At 45.0% G+C, this 11602-nt stretch overlaps 1 pseudogene; it reads right to left on the reverse strand.

Moving 5' to 3' along the window:
* Positions 1 to 852: 852 nt before the first annotated feature.
* Positions 853 to 971, reverse strand: LOC134937050 (5S ribosomal RNA; annotated as a pseudogene).
* Between the last annotated feature and the right edge of the window lie 10631 nt (positions 972 to 11602).

An 11602-nucleotide genomic window follows, 5' to 3' on the forward strand; every position in this document is an offset into this window, starting at 1 on the left:
TGACCTAAACTCCATTTCCCAATTCTGCTGGTGCCTATTGTTAACCTGTTTTACATTAATAGGACATATTAACACCTCAGGCTTCCAAGGGTTGAGATGTCATAACGTCTAATCCTTGCCTGTTTTAAATAGAGACCAACCAGAACAGAACAAGGCGAGCAAAGGATAGCCTGGCATTCCGTGTTCATATCACCTATTGCAGTGGGCTCTCTGGCACTACAGTGATGCAGAGGGGCAGCACCTCAGTGGCTGGGAAGTTATACAGTATTGACTGCAAGAAGAGCACAGCATAAAAATGAAAAAAATAATAATAATATCTGACTGTAGCTCTACCCTGTAAAAGGTTGGATTAAGGATGCCGCACAGGACTGAGTGGTTTTTATTTTGAAATTTTTTGCAAGAGGTTTCCAAGATAACCGACCAACCAGAAAATAGTTCTGGAATTTATCACCATCTACCAGTAAAGAGAATTTTTATATGTAGATATGAACAGTGATTGTCGATGGTGCTCCCATAGGTCCAATACATATGTAGTAAAGGGGAAAGAGACAGAAAAAAGAGACCCTTGTTGGGAGCACTCCCACTCGGAAACAAAATATGATTTGAGTAATAGGCAGCGATGTAAAAAATGAAGTAATTTAAAACGTAACCTTTAATGGTATTGTACTAAAATGTAGGTACACCAGAGAATATATTGTTTCACTAATAAGTGGCTATTAAATGTAAGCCACCTGGTAAAGCTAATTTGTGAAATTATTGATGAATATACAAGGCATTATATAGCAGGCTCAGAATGCTTGATTGTATAGATATATAAGGTAGGTGCTATAACCAAAGAGATGCCGTCAAAAAAACCTACAACACCTGGTATTCCTTAGTGGTCCACCACCTAAGTACTGACCAGGCCCAACACCGTATTGCTTCCAAGATCAGACGAGATTGGGCATGCGCGGTGTGGTATGGTAGTAGATAAACATTGATATGGCAAATTCTACCGCTAATGTATAGCTGGTAGAAGGTTATTGGTAAGCACCTCGTTACCAAGTTGACCAAATGATCTCTAAAGAGACAGTATATGTTTAACCATCATTGCACCAAAATGTATCCCAAATATGTAGGTATACGTAGGTTTAAATCATGTGGTCAATGATTTCTTTGCCAGCGGGAAATGCCTGTATGTTTCATTGTGCTATACAGAACCTTTAGAAATGGGTTTCTGCAATGGGTGAGGCAGATATAGACCACTGTTATACTGATGACATGCCGTAATGTTTATATATGATCCAAAGAGAAATCGTCTCTATTATTAATTGGATCTCCCTATTGAAGGGGAAAAAGACAGTTATTATGAAATTGTAAACTCCAAAAATTGCAAATAAAACTCCTACTATGCCGTAATAGAAAGTGTAGGATAAAGGATGGACATAGAATGGAAATTTTTTAGCTTGGAGAAAGAAAAAAGAGACAGACTTAGAGAGTAGGCGAGATGTATAACAGTCTCAATTATCCATTTGGAAGTTAATTAGTACAATAATGCCCAACATGGTATAAGCACTGTCTTTGAAACAAAACCAAAATAGCTGTTTTGCATGTATCAACAGTGTGTCTATAATATATCTGTCTAACATGTAACAGACAGATAGATAACGTCAAAATGAACCCAGAAGGTACATAGAAAACGAACCCCCACAGAAAAAACATATGCTAGGTAAAATTTACAATGTATTTAGGGCGTTCAGGCGTTCCAGTAGGCCTTTCTTAACGGGTGCCATGGCTGAGATATGTACAGCAACTGTGGTGTGTAGCTCTACCCTTTCAGAAAATTTTAACCAGACACTGGGGAGAATGCAATACCTCCTGCTTTTTCAATGATAGATAATAGATAATAGATAATGGATGTAAAGCAAAGAAGTCAGCAGAAACTGGGAGTGAAGAGAGACTGTGATTGGTACCAAGGAGGCCATATCACCTGAAATGTAATGACCAAATTGTTGTACTGTAATGTATGTAATCCATAGATGCAATGTAGTTGATCTTTCTTACAAGGGTGGTCATGGTGGGGGGGGTGGGGGTGGGGGGTAGGGTGGATTCTGGTCTTTCTAATGCTTAGCAATGAGGGATTTAGCTGCATTGCAGATAAGGATATGCAGTTTATTTGGGGATTTGGAAATCTCAGGTATAGGGGCATTAATAAGACCACCGCAGGGTCAAGATTTACCCCAGTCACAAGAGTACGGCACATCAGAGTATGGTCTTGATCCCAAAAAGGAAAGATGGAGGGACATGATCACCATGTGTGAACATAGTGCCTTTCTCCGCACATAGGGGGTCATTCAGACCTGATCGCACGCTAGGATTTTTCGCTGCAGTTCGATTAGGTCAGAACTGCGCATGCATATGCACAGGCACATCGCACACGTACAAAGCAGATTGTTGCTGTGCGATGGATTGTATGAAGAATCCATTCGCACAGGCGTTCGCAAGGAGATTGACAGGAAGAGGGCGTTTGTGGGTGGCAACTGATCGTTTTCTGTGAGTGCTTGGAAAAACGCAGGCGTGTCCAAGCGTTTGCAGGACGGGTGTCTGACATCAATTTAGATCCCCAACAGGCTGAAGTCATTGCAGTGGCTGAGTAAGTTCTGGGCAACTCAGAAACTGCACAAACCTTTTTTGAACCGCCCGGCTGCACATGCGTTCGCACACTTGCAAAGCAAAAATACACTCCCCTATGGGCGACGACTATTTGCTTGCAGCAGTGCAAAAAAACCCTAGCGAGCGATCAGGTCTAAATTAGGCCAATAGTCTCCAGGACAAATTGGAAGTAGCAGAGAAAATGGTGTGGAGTTTGGTGGGTACCAAGTTCCATCAGGTATAGACTGTGAAGCAAGTTTTTCTAATCGCAATACTAATGGAGGCTTTAGATGTTCATTGTCTGATCTCCTCCCATTATTCATCATCTAAAGAGAGGGATAAATCAGATTCCCAAGCTATTTCATAGGGTTCATGAGGGCGAGGGGGTTGGAAGCCAAAATGGAATTATAGATTACCAAAATGTTTCCCTTACGGCCCACTGATAGTAGACATAAATGTTCAAATGAGGTAGGTAAGTTTAGTGAGGGAGATTTCGTTTGAGAGCGGAGAAAACTAACAATTTGAAGATACTGGTAATGACTTGAGGAGGGAAAGCTAAGCTGGACCGGAAGGTCCAAGAATAAAGATGGAGCTAATTTACCTTTAATGTGGATGAATGGGTCAATGCCACTGTCACGCCACAAAGCTGTCACTTTATTATCACAACCTGGGGGAAACCAAGGATTATCCAAAAGTGGGGTCAAGGGAGAAAAGTAGGAAGAGAGGTCATGAACAGGGCAAATCCTGTCCCATAACCAGAGAGTAAAGTTAATAGTTGGAACCAAGTAAGCTGAGGCTGGTTTACATCAACTGGGGAGCCACACCAGGGTGCGGATTATTCCCCCCTGAATAAGGAGTACTCGATACTTACCCATTTTTTAATTCCTTGAGCAGAGTGCCACGATACAATGTGGTTGAGCTGGCATGCTGAGTAGTAGAACTGTATAAAAGGGAGACTAAAACCACACGAGACTGATGCAGGATTTGCATATTAATTAGAGATGAGCGGGTTCGGTTCCTCTGAATCCGAACCCGCCCGAACTTCAGGTTTTTTTACACGGGGTCGAGCGACTCGGATCTTCCCGCCTTGCATGGCTAACCCGAGCGCGCCCGAACATCATCATCACGCTGTCGGATTCTCGCGAGGCTCGGATTCTATCGCGAGACTCGGATTCTATATAAGGAGCCGCGCGTCGCCGCCATTTTCACACGTGCATTGAGAGTCATAGGGAGAGGACGTGGCTGGCGTCCTCTCCGTTTAGAGAAGAGAGAGACACAGTATTTTGGGGAGCATTATTAGGAGGAGTACTACTATACTGTATACTACTATACTACTTGCTGCTGAAGTGATATTTTATACTAGATTAGATAATAGATAGTGTGACTGTAAGTGTATTATCTGACTTGTGGGGGAGACACTGACAGTGGGGAGCAGTTAGAGTCTGAGAGCAGGACTCAGGAGTACATATAACGTACAGTGCACACTTTTGCTGCCAGAGTCAGTGCCACACTGCCATTGTTGTGACCACACTGACCACCAGTATAATAATATATTTTGTGATTGTCTGCTTAGGCCTCGGAGTACTAGTTGCAAGTTGCAACGTGACCTGAAGTGACCACCAGTTTAATAATCAATCACCACCAGTTTAATATATATATATATATATATATATATAATTGTATATAATATATATATATATATATAATATTGTATACCACCTACCCGTGGTTTTTTTTTTTTTTCATTCTTCTTTATACATACTACTATAGTAGCTTACTGTAGCAGTCTGCGGTGCTGTGCTGACCTGACAGTGTCCAGCAGGTCCGTCATCAGTCATTACATAATAAATATATATAGTACCTGTCCGGCTGCAGTACTAGTGATATTATATTGATTTCATCTCATTATCAATAATTTATCATCCAGTCTAGACTCTATATTAGCAGCAGACACAGTACGTTAGTCCACGGCTGTAGCTACCTCTGTGTCGGCACTCGGCAGTTCATCCATAATTGTATACCACCTACCCGTGGTTTTTTTTTTCTTTCTTCTTTGTACATACTACTAGTATAGTATAGTAGCTTACTGTAGCAGTCTGCGGTGCTGCTGAGCTGACAGTGTCCAGCAGGTCCGTCATCAGTCATCATTACCTAATAAATATATTATCTACCTGTCCGGCTGCAGTACTAGTGATATTATATATACATACATATATATATATATTGATTTCATCTCATTATCAATCATCCAGTCTATATTAGCAGCAGACACAGTACGTTAGTCCACGGCTGTAGCTACCTCTGTGTCGGCACTCGGCAGTCCATCCATAATTGTATACCACCTACCCGTGGTTTTTTTTTTTCTTTCTTCTTTGTACATACTACTAGTATAGTATAGTAGCTTACTGTAGCAGTCTGCGGTGCTGCTGAGCTGACAGTGTCCAGCAGGTCCGTCATCAGTCATCATTACCTAATAAATATATTATCTACCTGTCCGGCTGCAGTACTAGTGATATTATATATACATACATATATATATATTGATTTCATCTCATTATCAATCATCCAGTCTATATTAGCAGCAGACACAGTACGTTAGTCCACGGCTGTAGCTACCTCTGTGTCGGCACTGGGCAGTCCATCCATAATTGTATACCACCTACCCGTGGTTTTTTTTTTTCTTTCTTCTTTGTACATACTACTATAGTATAGTAGCTTACTGTAGCAGTCTGCGGTGCTGCTGAGCTGACAGTGTCCAGCAGGTCCGTCATCAGTCATCATTACCTAATAAATATATTATCTACCTGTCCGGCTGCAGTACTAGTGATATTATATATACATACATATATATATATTGATTTCATCTCATTATCATCCAGTCTATATTAGCAGCAGACACAGTACGGTAGTCCACGGCTGTAGCTACCTCTGTGTCGGCACTCGGCAGTCCATCCATAAGTATACTAGTATCCATCCATCTCCATTGTTTACCTGAGGTGCCTTTTAGTTGTGCCTATTAAAATATGGAGAACAAAAATGTTGAGGTTCCAAAATTAGGGAAAGATCAAGATCCACTTCCACCTCGTGCTGAAGCTGCTGCCACTAGTCATGGCCGAGACGATGAAATGCCAGCAACGTCGTCTGCCAAGGCCGATGCCCAATGTCATAGTACAGAGCATGTCAAATCCAAAACACCAAATATCAGTAAAAAAAGGACTCCAAAACCTAAAATAAAATTGTCGGAGGAGAAGCGTAAACTTGCCAATATGCCATTTACCACAAGGAGTGGCAAGGAACGGCTGAGGCCCTGGCCTATGTTCATGGCTAGTGGTTCAGCTTCACATGAGGATGGAAGCACTCAGCCTCTCGCTAGAAAACTGAAAAGACTCAAGCTGGCAAAAGCACCGCAAAGAACTGTGCGTTCTTCGAAATCCCAAATCCACAAGGAGAGTCCAATTGTGTCGGTTGCGATGCCTGACCTTCCCAACACTGGACGTGAAGAGCATGCGCCTTCCACCATTTGCACGCCCCCTGCAAGTGCTGGAAGGAGCACCCGCAGTCCAGTTCCTGATAGTCAGATAGAAGATGTCAGTGTTGAAGTACACCAGGATGAGGAGGATATGGGTGTTGCTGGCGCTGGGGAGGAAATTGACCAGGAGGATTCTGATGGTGAGGTGGTTTGTTTAAGTCAGGCACCCGGGGAGACACCTGTTGTCCGTGGGAGGAATATGGCCGTTGACATGCCTGGTGAAAATACCCAAAAAATCAGCTCTTCAGTGTGGAGGTATTTCAACAGAAAAGCGAACAACAGGTGTCAAGCCGTGTGTTGCCTTTGTCAAGCTGTAATAAGTAGGGGTAAGGACGTTAACCACCTCGGAACATCCTCCCTTATACGTCACCTGCAGCGCATTCATAATAAGTCAGTGACAAGTTCAAAAACTTTGGGCGACAGCGGAAGCAGTCCACTGACCAGTAAATCCCTTCCTCTTGTAACCAAGCTCACGCAAACCACCCCACCAACTCCCTCAGTGTCAATTTCCTCCTTCCCCAGGAATGCCAATAGTCCTGCAGGCCATGTCACTGGCAATTCTGACGAGTCCTCTCCTGCCTGGGATTCCTCCGATGCATCCTTGCGTGTAACGCCTACTGCTGCTGGCGCTGCTGTTGTTGCTGCTGGGAGTCGATGGTCATCCCAGAGGGGAAGTCGTAAGCCCACTTGTACTACTTCCAGTAAGCAATTGACTGTCCAACAGTCCTTTGCGAGGAAGATGAAATATCACAGCAGTCATCCTGCTGCAAAGCGGATAACTGAGGCCTTGACAACTATGTTGGTGTTAGACGTGCATCCGGTATCCGCCGTTAGTTCACAGGGAACTAGACAATTTATTGAGGCAGTGTGCCCCCGTTACCAAATACCATCTAGGTTCCACTTCTCTAGGCAGGCGATACAGAGAATGTACACGGACGTCAGAAAAAGACTCACCAGTGTCCTAAAAAATGCAGTTGTACCCAATGTCCACTTAACCACGGACATGTGGACAAGTGGAGCAGGGCAGGGTCAGGACTATATGACTGTGACAGCCCACTGGGTAGATGTATGGACTCCCGCCGCAAGAACAGCAGCGGCGGCACCAGTAGCAGCATCTCGCAAACGCCAACTCTTTCCTAGGCAGGCTACGCTTTGTATCACTGCTTTCCAGAATACGCACACAGCTGAAAACCTCTTACGGCAACTGAGGAAGATCATCGCGGAATGGCTTACCCCAATTGGACTCTCCTGTGGATTTGTGGCATCGGACAACGCCAGCAATATTGTGTGTGCATTAAATATGGGCAAATTCCAGCACGTCCCATGTTTTGCACATACCTTGAATTTGGTGGTGCAGAATTTTTTTAAAAACGACAGGGGCGTGCAAGAGATGCTGTCGGTGGCCAGAAGAATTGCGGGACACTTTCGGCGTACAGGCACCACATACAGAAGACTGGAGCACCACCAAAAACTACTGAACCTGCCCTGCCATCATCTGAAGCAAGAAGTGGTAACGAGGTGGAATTCAACCCTCTATATGCTTCAGAGGTTGGAGGAGCAGCAAAAGGCCATTCAAGCCTATACAATTGAGCACGATATAGGAGGTGGAATGCACCTGTCTCAAGCGCAGTGGAGAATGATTTCAACGTTGTGCAAGGTTCTGATGCCCTTTGAACTTGCCACACGTGAAGTCAGTTCAGACACTGCCAGCCTGAGTCAGGTCATTCCCCTCATCAGGCTTTTGCAGAAGAAGCTGGAGACATTGAAGGAGGAGCTAACACGGAGCGATTCCGCTAGGCATGTGGGACTTGTGGATGGAGCCCTTAATTCGCTTAACAAGGATTCACGGGTGGTCAATCTGTTGAAATCAGAGCACTACATTTTGGCCACCGTGCTCGATCCTAGATTTAAAGCCTACCTTGGATCTCTCTTTCCGGCAGACACAAGTCTGCTGGGGTTGAAAGACCTGCTGGTGACAAAATTGTCAAGTCAAGCGGAACGCGACCTGTCAACATCTCCTCCTTCACATTCTCCCGCAACTGGGGGTGCGAGGAAAAGGCTCAGAATTCCGAGCCCACCCGCTGGCGGTGATGCAGGGCAGTCTGGAGCGACTGCTGATGCTGACATCTGGTCCGGACTGAAGGACCTGACAACGATTACGGACATGTCGTCTACTGTCACTGCATATGATTCTCTCACCATTGAAAGAATGGTGGAGGATTATATGAGTGACCGCATCCAAGTAGGCACGTCACACAGTCCGTACTTATACTGGCAGGAAAAAGAGGCAATTTGGAGGCCCTTGCACAAACTGGCTTTATTCTACCTAAGTTGCCCTCCCACAAGTGTGTACTCCGAAAGAGTGTTTAGTGCCGCCGCTCACCTTGTCAGCAATCGGCGTACGAGGTTACATCCAGAAAATGTGGAGAAGATGATGTTCATTAAAATGAATTATAATCAATTCCTCCGTGGAGACATTGACCAGCAGCAATTGCCTCCACAAAGTACACAGGGAGCTGAGATGGTGGATTCCAGTGGGGACGAATTGATAATCTGTGAGGAGGGGGATGTACACGGTGATATATCGGAGGATGATGATGAGGTGGACATCTTGCCTCTGTAGAGCCAGTTTGTGCAAGGAGAGATTAATTGCTTCTTTTTTGGTGGGGGTCCAAACCAACCCGTCATTTCAGTCACAGTCGTGTGGCAGACCCTGTCACTGAAATGATGGGTTGGTTAAAGTGTGCATGTCCTGTTTATACAACATAAGGGTGGGTGGGAGGGCCCAAGGACAATTCCATCTTGCACCTCTTTTTTCTTTAATTTTTCTTTGCGTCATGTGCTGTTTGTGGAATGTTTTTTGGAAGGGCCATCCTGCGTGACACTGCAGTGCCACTCCTAGATGGGCCCGGTGTTTGTGTCGGCCACTAGGGTCGCTTATCTTACTCACACAGCTACCTCATTGCGCCTCTTTTTTTCTTTGCGTCATGTGCTGTTTGGGGAGGGTTTTTTGGAAGGGCCATCCTGCGTGACACTGCAGTGCCACTCCTAGATGGGCCCGGTGTTTGTGTCGGCCACTAGGGTCGCTTATCTTACTCACACAGCTACCTCATTGCGCCTCTTTTTTTCTTTGCGTCATGTGCTGTTTGGGGAGTGTTTTTTGGAAGGGCCATCCTGCGTGACACTGCAGTGCCACTCCTAGATGGGCACGGTGTTTGTGTCGGCCACTAGGGTCGCTTATCTTACTCACACAGCTACCTCATTGCGCCTCTTTTTTTCTTTGCATCATGTGCTGTTTGGGGAGGGTTTTTTGGAAGGGCCATCCTGCGTGACACTGCAGTGCCACTCCTAGATGGGCACGGTGTTGTGTCGGCCACTAGGGTCGCTTATCTTACTCACACAGCTACCTCATTGCGCCTCTTTTTTTCTTTGCGTCATGTGCTGTTTGGGGAGGGTTTTTTGGAAGGGTCATCCTGCGTGACACTGCAGTGCCACTCCTAGATGGGCACGGTGTTTGTGTCGGCCACTAGGGTCGCTTATCTTACTCACACAGCTACCTCATTGCGCCTCTTTTTTTCTTTGCGTCATGTGCTGTTTGTGGAGGGTTTTTTGGAAGGGCCATCCTGCGTGACACTGCAGTGCCACTCCTAGATGGGCACGGTGTTTGTGTCGGCCACTAGGGTCGCTTATCTTACTCACACAGCTACCTCATTGCGCCTCTTTTTTTCTTTGCGTCATGTGCTGTTTGGGGAGTGTTTTTTGGAAGGGCCATCCTGCGTGACACTGCAGTGCCACTCCTAGATGGGCCCGGTGTTTGTGTCGGCCACTAGGGTCGCTTATCTTACTCACACAGCTACCTCATTGCGCCTCTTTTTTTCTTTGCGTCATGTGCTGTTTGGGGAGGGTTTTTTGGAAGGGCCATCCTGCGTGACACTGCAGTGCCACTCCTAGATGGGCCCGGTGTTTGTGTCGGCCACTAGGGTCGCTTATCTTACTCACACAGCTACCTCATTGCGCCTCTTTTTTTCTTTGCGTCATGTGCTGTTTGAGGAGTGTTTTTTGGAAGGGCCATCCTGCGTGACACTGCAGTGCCACTCCTAGATGGGCACGGTGTTTGTGTCGGCCACTAGGGTCGCTTAGCTTAGTCATCCAGCGACCTAGGTGCAAATTTTAGGACTAAAAATAATATTGTGAGGTGTGAGGTATTCAGAATAGACTGAAAATGAGTGGAAATTATGGTTTTTGAGGTTAATAATACTTTGGGATCAAAATGACCCCCAAATTCTATGATTTAAGCTGTTTTTTAGTGTTTTTTAAAAAAAAACACCCGAATCCAAAACACACCCGCATCCGACAAAAAAAATTCGGTGAGGTTTTGCCAAAACGCGGTCGAACCCAAAACACGGCCGCGGAACCGAACCCAAATCCAAAACACAAAACCCGAAAAATTTCAAGTGCACATCTCTAATATTAATGTGTGATAAATGGGTTAGCATGCATTAACCCAGTGATTACCACACAGAGAAAAGGCTAATTAATTGAATATCTTTTCCCCACATTGCACAAATAATTACCTGCTTGTGTAAACCCTGCAGCTAATTAAATATGCCTGTAAAAATGTAAAAAAAGGGTAATCTATGAATGTAATTCTTTTTTGCATGCTCCTAACAAATTTAATTACCAATCATGAAAAATGTATAGATCGCCCAAAATTTTATTTCACCTTGATTTCATCAGGATTTGTCTACAGACTCATTAATACTCACATTAGCTAATACAGGAGTGGCCTGCAGATCCTTTGACCTTTACCTGGGGTTCTTTTCAATCTCCTAGAACACAGGTTCTCAAACTGGATCCGGTATGAAATATCGGCAGGTGGAATGCTGGCTGTCAGTATAGTGGCAGCGGCATCCCGTCTGTCGGATTCCCGGCAGCATGTCCCCTTGTGGGTGCACTTCACTTGCCGCGCTTCAGGCACGGTGGCAAGCTTTGCTTGCCACATGTTCTATTTACACTCGGTTGGTGGCGTGGACCCACCAACCAAGTGGGAATACTGGGCATGTGGAAGGATTTCGACCATCGGTAAAATGCCGGCTGTTGGGATTTCGGCTTTGGTATCCTGAACGTCGGGATCATGACAGCTGGCATATTAACTGCATCCCCTCAAACTATGTCCTCAGGAACCCAAGCAGTTCATGTTTTTCCGGTCTCCTCACAGAATCACACATGAAATAATTAGCTCCACCTGTGGATCTTTTAAAACGTGCCAGTGAGTAATGAATACATGTGTGCACCTGCTAGGTGACCTGGAAAATGTAAACTGTTTGGGTTCCTGAGGACTGGGTTTGAGAACCACTATCCTAGAATATTATATGATATGCTTGTGGAGTGAATTTTGTTAGACAATCTGGTGACAAAACTAGTTGGGAAGGCTGGTGGGGC

This window comes from Pseudophryne corroboree, chromosome 6 (assembly GCF_028390025.1).
Source record: "Pseudophryne corroboree isolate aPseCor3 chromosome 6, aPseCor3.hap2, whole genome shotgun sequence".
NCBI lineage: Eukaryota > Metazoa > Chordata > Amphibia > Anura > Myobatrachidae > Pseudophryne > Pseudophryne corroboree.